This window comes from Bicyclus anynana, chromosome 26, assembly GCF_947172395.1.
Source record: "Bicyclus anynana chromosome 26, ilBicAnyn1.1, whole genome shotgun sequence".
Lineage (NCBI taxonomy): Eukaryota > Metazoa > Arthropoda > Insecta > Lepidoptera > Nymphalidae > Bicyclus > Bicyclus anynana.
The window spans coordinates 6,407,450-6,417,652 of NC_069108.1; positions in this window are offsets into that span (position 1 = coordinate 6,407,450).

A 10,203-nucleotide genomic window follows, 5' to 3' on the forward strand; every position below is an offset into this window, starting at 1 on the left:
GGCACACATTCTCCTGCATTGCTAGGACTCACAACTACAGTCCTAAAACTTGCAAAGCAGTTGCAGCCAACACTCACGGCAACCAATCTCTCGGAGAGTAACAGAATTGCAGATAGCCTATCGCAATGTATCGCAAAGGTATCGCAAAGTACCGGAGTGGAATCTTCTGCCCCAAGCCTCGGAGGTAATATTTCAAGTATGGGGTGTCCCAGACATAAACTTGCTCACGTCAAGAGCAGTCAACAGCTGTCGTATCTAGGATAAGTCACCTTTAGTGGTGTGCACTTCATAGATGCAATAATGCTATGCCTACCCAGAGGTCTGTGATAATGAGGATGGTACTTTTTGTAAGTACATTGCGTACCCTAGTTAAAGACCTTGTGCACGCCACTAGTTACTTTAGATTGCAAAGATTGTTCTGCAATTTTCTTTGACATTTACAGCTGACTATGGGACTATCAGCTGGGCTGGGCATTCCCCCACCCAGCTTAATACCAAGAGTTATAGCTCCCTTGATTAATTCAAAGGGAACATACATTCTAAAAGCACCAGTTGCCAGAGCTGCGAACGAGGACTCTATCAGAGCCTCTTCCAGTAAAGAACCTGCGGAAGGTTTTAATTGATTGGACCACAGGCAATTGCCCCGCAAAAGTGGACAATTTCAGTGTTCTGGCCTTGAAAGTTGCGGGGTGGGCCCCAACCAAGGTGCTCACTGGTTCCTGTAAGAACAAAACTTGTTAAAAAGTTATTGGCAGACATCTACTAACAAAATATAATGCTGCAATTAAGAGATGGTTAACTTGGTGTGAGACCAATAAGATTAACCCAATAGCACCTGAAGGCCAGCAAGTGGCTAGATTTCTAGCAAAAATTGTTTTTAGAAGAGCTTTTAGCTTATAGAACCATTCTTATATCATCAGCTATTTCAACTTACTGTACAGTTTCAGAGGCAGGTATCTCTAAACATTTTTAATATCATTATTATTTTCTTTTTTATTTTTTCTTATTCATCAAGTTCTAAAAACCATTTCACTTACTCGGCCAGTGATAAAACACTATTTGAGTGTTTAAAGGTTTCAAATAACTCTGACTCTCCATCTGAAATAGCTTGGTGGACAATGTCAATACTCTTGCTAGCCTCAAGTCATAGAATCCATGATCACTTCAATGGACAACAGTCTGGAGAAACTCAGTCTTTCTAAGGAAGGGATTATTCTCCGGCCAAGGTTTGGTTCAAGGACTAATTTAGATAGACTAGATGTTGCGGAGACATCCAGACCGACGGGTCTGCCCTGCACATTACTAGAAGATCTGAATTCTGGACATAGATGAGACATACAACTGTCACAAGTCTATTTATCTCTCTAACATAGAAATTGATACCTGTTTCCATAACAATGATGGTTAAGAAGCATTTTTTAAATAAGCTAATATTGATGCTCCACCAGGTAGTATTTGCTTGGCAATAGCCTCTAGAATAGGGGAAACTGGAGGAGTATTACAACTTTCTAGAAATTTTACTGTAAGCCTGTAAGCAAACTTAACGATTCTAAAGTTAATTTATTACTCATGTTTTTTTCTTATAATAGTTAGAATGATTTATACATACATATAGTTAATTATGTTTTGATATTTTGTTTTTGTTTGAATTTAGTTTTGGTTTATAATATGTAATAATAAGAAACTAATTATTTAATTTTTTATTTTTCATCATAGCATTTGATATTTATCACCAGCAGATAACAAACAGGTCTTCATCTAACGCTGTGTGTTTTAGAAAACACATAATAGGACTGTTTTGCATTCCAACAAAACAGGTATTATGTGTTGAATAAAACACACAGCGTTGCAGCAATCCTCTTGCTGGAGATTTAAAGACTATGACATTGACACCAAAGGTTTCAAGCATCCTTATATGTTAGAAGAGGATGCCTGCTGGTGAAAGAAAGAGAAAGGTATACAATTGCAGACAATTCGGTAAGTTTTTAACCATAGACAACCTAAATTAAGGCAAATTTACATCAGCTTTCTTCATCTAACGCTGTGTGTTTTATTCAACACATAATACCTGTTTTGTTGGAATGCAAAACAGTCCTATTTTTTGAGGGGGACAAGGTAAACTCACACATCGAAAACTTTTAACACCATTAAGTATATTCTGTGTCCACACACTACACACAACTATAAATTTGACTCGCAATACACACACGCGTAATTTTTACACACACTAACAAACACATTGCTACTGTAAAAATATATACAAGCAGTATTGTAACTCGGCCGTATTTTTGAAATAAATACCTACAGCCGCGCGGTACTTAAACATGCAATAGCGCTGCCCGCTTCGGCATTTTAATTACATTTGCCAACTTTGTATTTCCATTTAGTTTTGTGATTGTAAATATACTTTTTTTATGTAAACAAATAAAATACTTTGAAAATTGTAGTAAAATAGGAAGTATACAATAAAATGCGAGTTGTTTTTTGATTGGTAGATTTAAACAAGGCTGATACTAATCAATGACCTTGAAGGATCGTATTCGTATGTTTATTTAAGTGATGCCATCTAAGTATTACCTCCACACTACTTGACCAAATAATAAAAAACCGGTCAAGTGCGTGTCGGGCCACGCGCAGTGTAGGGTTCCGTAGATTATGTTAGCCCTTTAATCCCTTATGTAATGCACAAAAATACCGATAACGATACCCCACACTATAGAATAGACGATAAAAAATTCATCGTGACTTGGCATGTAGGGAAGGAACCCCAAAAAATTTTTTTTAATTATCTTTTTACCACTTTATAGATGTATATTAAATACATACTCTTACTAAATCTCATCTTTCTAGTTTTAACAGCCTCTGAGTAATCGTACTGACAACTTTATCTTTTTAACTAACAACGGAATTAGTATGCTATTTTCGATTTCCAATTACGTTTTTTAAGTTGGTCGACTATTTTTCGATAAATAGCAATTGCTTATTAGCCGTTAACTAATAGGCTTAATAGCCTATGAATAACCATTTAGCCGGTAGAGGGACACTTGACTCTAACAAAAATTAGCTCTTAAAAACTTAATATTTTACAAACGGATCCCTAAATCAAAATACGTTAATGGCCCCTTACAACTTTCAAAGACCTATCCAACGATACCCCACACTGTGAAATAAAAAAAACAAAAAAAAATTCATCCCCACTTTACATGTAGTGGGAAACCCTAAAAAAATGTTTTTCAAGATTTTATTGTACGACTTTGTTTACATTTATATATTACATATTCATGCTAATTTACAGCTTTCTATTATTAATAGCCACTGCGCTAAACTGCGGACGGACGGACAGACGGACATGACGAAACTATAAGGGTTCCTTGTGGACTACGGAACCCTAAAAAAGATAAAGCTAAAAAATATACACTTCCATTAGGTAGTTATTTGATTATACAATATTTTTTCTATACAAGTAATATATTAATAATAATAAATCATTATTTAATAATATTATATTACCGTTTTCGTCATTTACCTATTTACACAATTTTATTATTTAAGCATTTTTCTTTTATTATGCTTTTAGAATACAAAATGTTAAACAAACTTAATAAATATAATAGCCCACCATTTGCAAGGCTATTTTTCCTAGTCGTCATAATTAAAAAATCCAATGCACCGTGCGTTCGTCACTGCGGCACAGTCGTGACTGTCTGCACCCCACGCACGCCCTGAGTTCGAGGTGCGTAGGTATAGTTCGCGTTTCGACCTCTAGTATGAAGTCAAACTACTGGTTGTATATATATTTACTGCGACATTGCTTAGACTATCCACAGATTAAATATTCGATTACTGATCGATGTTTGGCTGTTTCGTCAAAAGAATCGATTCTTTTTATAAATTGTTTTTATTAAAAATTTAATAAAATTAAGGTTTAAATACTTTCAAATGAAACGTTACTCCATCTTTTACTAAACTACAAGTTTTTGGCCGTTTTTTATGCCATTTAACTACACAAACTGGCTTTTTTAGGGAGCTCCTTACACGACGAAAACGATTACAACAATGAAGCATCGATTCTGTAGCAACAGTTTTTATAAACGCATTAGATCATAGATTTTTGATCTTTGCCAAAGGGGTAACGGTTAGCGAACCACGTCCAGTTATTAATGGTCTAAGTTTTAATATTATGTCTGTGTTCTTTGCCGCCTGTGTAATTTAAAAACAAACCATAGTCATTTCGAAATTCGAACACCGCCATCTTGTTCAGGATGTGGCATAGTGATCTGTGGATGTGGCGCTGTGGTCGCCTAAAATACGTTTGTGATTAAAATTATGCGCTTCTGAATTTTTGTAGTTTATTACAAAGATTACAATGTATTATTGGAAATAGATAGGCAACTCTAACTTTTTTCGGAACGCTTGTGATAGCGCCATCTAGTGACTAGCTACGGTATTTTTAGTATAGAATCCATTGTTATAAAAATAATAATGCATATTTTTTGTAAAGGAGAGATTTTTGATTTTGTAATAGTTGAAGAAACCAATTGAGAAAAACAAAAAAAAAAAAGACAAAAAGTTTTCTACTGTTACCCCCAGGCTCGAACTCAGTATTATTCAATCGCACCTTTGTTATGCACCACTAGGCCATATAACTATATGGAACAACGTTGAAATACGGTTACTGTCTTTCTTTAATAATCCCTTTGTTTCAGAAATACAAACACATTCTTCCTATTACGCGTCAAAATTAAAAGGATAAATAATTCTTTTTTTTTTTGGTTTTTTTTTCCATACTTACAGGGTTTAAATCTCTAAAAACGTTATAATACATACACACCATAAGTAATTGAATTTACTATCCTGGAATCTTAAATCTAGGATGTAGATGGCGCTGCTTCATAAAGATTTCACGTTCTTCTAAGTTGCCATGGCATGGTTTATTATTAATTTCAAAATAAACTAGGTAATTATAGTGAACAAAGTATCCATCCATTTAGTCATTGGTGCTATTATTATGTCGTTTACCGTAGAACGAATAAAAAGAAAATCTTTTCAAGATTCTTCCAGAAGTATTTGTGTTCCTCCAATGCCTCCGTGAATCTAAAGTAAGTTTAAAGTATGACATACTAAACACCCTGAGTCAGCCAACTATCAATCAGTGGTGGTGCGATAAGCAGTTTTTAAGCAGCATTATACACGCCTAGAAGCGAGTAAACGCTGAGTAGAGAGTAGTTCTTAGGATTTCCAGTTATGTTGTTTTCAAAACATCCTACAGAAAGCATTAGGTGTTTGTGGAGGTGTTTTTAATAAAGTGGACATTCAAAGCCTTATGCCGTGCCGTATATTAACTTAAATTCTAGTAGTAGCAGTCACTGATTTTACCCAAGTAGATTCAGTTCATGTGGGCATACGGATATAAAATATAAAAAAGTGCATTTGGTAATTACAAGGTATCTGTTATAGAATTTTCATTATTGATTCACTAGATTGGGAGTTTACCTCATCATCATTATCAACTCATATTCAGCTCACAGCTGAGCTCGAGTCTCCTCTCAGAATGAGTGGGGTTAGGAAAATAGTCCACCATGCTGGCTCAATGTGGATCGGCAGACTTCACACTAAACAGAGAATTAAGAAAATTCTCTTCACCGTTTGAGACAAGTGATATTTAATAACTTAAAATGCACACAACAGAAAAGTTGTAGGTGCATGCCCCAGATCTGATTCGAACCTACGCCCTCCGGAATCTGAGGCATAGGTTATATCCACTGGGTTATCACAGCTCCTTATTTTAGTAGTTGTGTTAACCTCATACAAACACACATCAACTCAACAACAAACACACAAACTCAAAAACTTTACCTCTACTATTAATGGCACTAGATTATAACACAATTCTTTTACATTTTCAGTTCCTGAAGATTGTGTCATCACTGCAATTTTGAGAGGGAACCTCAACAACACAGCAATCCAAGAAACTATTTATGAGCTCTGGTTTCTGCATAACAGTAAAGCACCATTATGAATATCAGTAATAAGACGAAGTTTGAATCTCACTTGTATAATCACAAATGTATATAAAACTATGAAGATTTGGGAACAGGCAGGATGTAATCAATAAAACAAACCATTATTTAAAAACTTGAATATGTATAAAACATGTATCAGCTGAGATATTGCTGTAGCCACTAACGTGGTTGAAAACTCAATGTCTTGCAGTCTCAAGATAAAGTGGTGGCACGATTTAAGATCAAATAGGGCCTGTGCATCTTCTATGATATGGCAAATTGCTCATAGGCAATAAGCCATTTATGTATCTGATATCATTGTGGCGAATGAACTCTTTCGTTCGCCCACTTTAGGTTAGGCCATCTACATTCACATTCCAGATTCATTTCATATTTAGAATTCCCCCGAACGTACATGCGTGGATATATTGTGTCTGTGCACAGTCTGTAATATATTCTGTAGAATACTGAAATATTTGCAACTATCCAGCAATGGTTTTTAAGCTTTTAAGTTTTGCCAGAAGAGCATCTTTGTGAAATGCTGTAACTCAGAACAGAAACCAATATTTGAAGAGAAATTTAGTTAATTCGTGATCATTACATATAGAGAATGATTATAATGATACAAAATTGTTGAAAAGAAGAACATGGATGATTTGGTTTCATTATTATCACTGGATGTTTCTTGTACTGAATGCTGTGTAAGATGTCTATGTCTCATCATATTCAACATTTGACAGCCTCTGTGGTGCACTGGTATATGCTGTGGATTTACAAGGCTCTGGGTGGAGGTCTCGGGTTGGCTTCTGCTGGGCCAATTGAGTTTTACTTAATTGGTCCAGGTCTGCCTAGTGGGAGGCTTCGGGCTTGGCTAGTTACCACCCTACCTTCAAAGACATCAATAGATTTAGCATTCCGGTCCAATGTTGTGTAGAAACTGAAAGAGGTGTGGATTTACATGTTACTCCTGACAAGTTAGCCTGCTTCCATCTTGAGTGCATCATCACTTACTATCTGGTGACATTGTGGTCAAGGGCTAACTTGTTAAGGAAAAAAATTATATCTTTGTGTCAAATCTGACCAACAAGATACATCTGGTGGAGATAAATAGACTAAATTCAACCAATGGAGGTGCAACTGGAAATAACGCTGTCTCTTACACTGCGTTGGTACGAAAAAGATGGGACCAGGACAGCTGCCATTGGAAAACATTCTTTCTATTTTCTCTTCACTTGGTAGTTTGTTAGGTTCACTGGTCAGCCTGTCATTGTCAGAAGCTTACAGCCCTGTCTTCTTCAATACAGCTCTGTCTCGATCGATTCGATTTGATGAAGCTGATTATAATACAAAAGCATTTATCAGCCTTTTGCAGTTGTCAAACCGACAACTGCAATACTTTTGTCTAACTCTAAACTAGAATGTTCCACTTTGATTCATCTCTGCAAACTGGTGGCTACGATGAAAATTTTGTATTGTATGATCTTTTCCATCAAGGCATTTCTGCCTCTACTTTGTTGAATGACTGCTTCGCGCAATGGGTTTAAAATGCGCTGTAGTTGCGCCTTGGTTTCTTCAGCCATATTATGGTTTTGCCTCTGGAAATAAACAGTCCTGATATAGATTTTTAAATAATTGTTAATACTTTCCATCAAGGCATTTCGGCCTCTACTCTGTTTAATGACTGCTTCATGCAATGGGTTTAAAATGCGCCGTAGTTGCGCCTTGGTTTCTTCAGCCATATTATGGTTAATGCCTCTGGAAATAAACAGTCCTGATATGCAGATTTTTATAAAATGTGAATACTTTCAATCAAGGCATTTCTGCCTCTACTCTGTTTAATGCTTCATGCAATGGGTTTAAAATGCGCCGTAGTTGCGCCTTGGTTTCTTCAGCCATAGTATGGTTGCTTGCCTCTGGAAAATATCTTAAAAATATCTGCAGTTATGCAGGCTCAGTAAATTACTGTGGCATTTAAAATTTATTATTGTTGACATCAATATAATTTCTTATTAACAAAATATACAGTGTTAATGTTAATCCATAAATACTCATACTATTCTTGGGTTTTAACAAAATTGCTGCCAGTGCAAAAATGGTCATTTTGTATGTGTTTTTCTAAAATTACTTATTAATTACACTTGTAAAGCACAATAAATTAAACATTTAAGTGAAGCATAGACATAAAAGAGATATATTCCAATTTGAGTGAATTGAAACAAGTTTTCAATTCACTTTATTTTTCAGAACTTTCCATCATTAATTATTTTTGAAATTTTCATCATTCTCTGTTAAACAGTGCTTAACGCAATGAGTATAAAATGCACCATAGTTGTGCCTTGGTTTCTTCAGCCATATTAAGGTTTTTTGCCTCTGGAAATAATCTTTATAACATCTGAAGTCCTGGTATGCAGATTTTTATAAATTGTTGGAACTTTTCCATCGGGGCATTTCTGCCTCAACTCTGTTGAATGACTGCTTCGTGGTTTAAAATGCGCCGTAGTGGCGCCTTGGTTTCTTCAGCCATATTATGGTTGCTTGCTTCTGGAAAATATCTTAAAAATATCTGCAGTCCTGATAAGCAGGCTCTGTAAATGACTGTGGCATTTAATATTTCTTAATGTTGACATCAATATAATTTCTTATTAACAAAATATACAGTGTTAATGTTAATCCATAAATACTCAAACTAATCTTGGGTTTTAACAAAATTGCTGCCAGTGCAAAAATGGTCATCTTGTATGTGTGTTCCTAAAACTCTTTCTTATTAATTACACTTGTAAAGCACAAAAAAATTAAACATTTTAGTGAAGCATAGACACAAACGAGGGATTCAAATTTGAGTGAAAATTGAATTGAAGTTTTCAATTCACTTCATCTTTTTCAACTTTCCATAATTGTCGCTTACTCTGTGTACAGTGGGTTTAAAATGCACCTTAGTTGTGCCTTGGTTTATTTAACCATATTATGGTTGCTTGTCTCTGAAAAATATCTGTGGTCCTGTTATGCAGATTCCGTAAATGAATGTGGCATTTCATATTTATTAATAATAACATTGGTAGTTCTTCTTTAATTATGTGTTAAGGTAAATTTTAAAAAATCTATGGTCTAAAAAAAATGCTGTGTGCTGCCAGGGCAACGAAGATGCTTGTCCTTCTGCATGTCTACATTAATTTTTTTTTTTAATATTCACATGATCTTCCCGGATCCACGAATGATCTGTCAATTTTGGTTTTCGTGTTGTTATATTAATTAATAGCAACTTATCAGAATGCTGTTCGATATTATTTATAGTGAGATTTAAAAGTTCACTTGTGCGACATGCTCCACTAATTCCAATAGTAAATGCAACCTGTAACAAAAATAATATAGATTTAGATAATGTACTGTACTGCAGCTAATGTGTAGGAGAAAAGATTTTATATAAATGACATGCTTAGGTATGTATGTACATTTACTTTTACAGCGAGAAAGTTATCGTCTGGTGCTTTATTTAGGAATTTTTCGAAATCATGAGCGGAAAATATTTTGGATTTTTCGGCCTTGTGCCTTCTGACTTTCTTTTCAAAAATGCTGTAAGTTTGGAATAGGTCTTTACGTGGATGTCGCGTTTAGACTTTATTTTTTGACTGGGCTCGTACTCATTTCATCTGAGTTTGAGAAGTGTCATTCTTTGGGAAACAATCATTATTACTTTAAACAATAGGGATGATGACAGATTTTTAAATTGTATATAAATTAGGAGTATCATAATAGTAAAGCAATTTTGTAAAAGTAACAGGGTATGTGCGATCATTACTTTCGGAGTTACAGGGATTTGCGTAAAGGGTCAGATTTTCGGTGCTGCGACATAAAGCACTCTTCCACCATTCCGTCTTTGGCTCGCACAAGTAGTCGAACCACGCTCGCCCTGCGACTTCAATGTAATAAGGCTTTTTACTGAATGCTCAATAGTTTTTAAATCTGTCATAAATTATTATATTGAACTTGTATGTGAAAGTTTCGAAAATTTTAAATTTAGAACACTTGCTGGTATGTAGAAGATGTAATATCACAACATTTTTAACACAATGACTCTTTTAAATATATTAAAAACTCAATCTCAAAATACAGAACTTTAAAAACGCAACTATCTTTTTTGTACACATACCCGCGAAAAAACGTTAGTTTGTTGGGCACACGACACGATTATATTTTCTTTTGC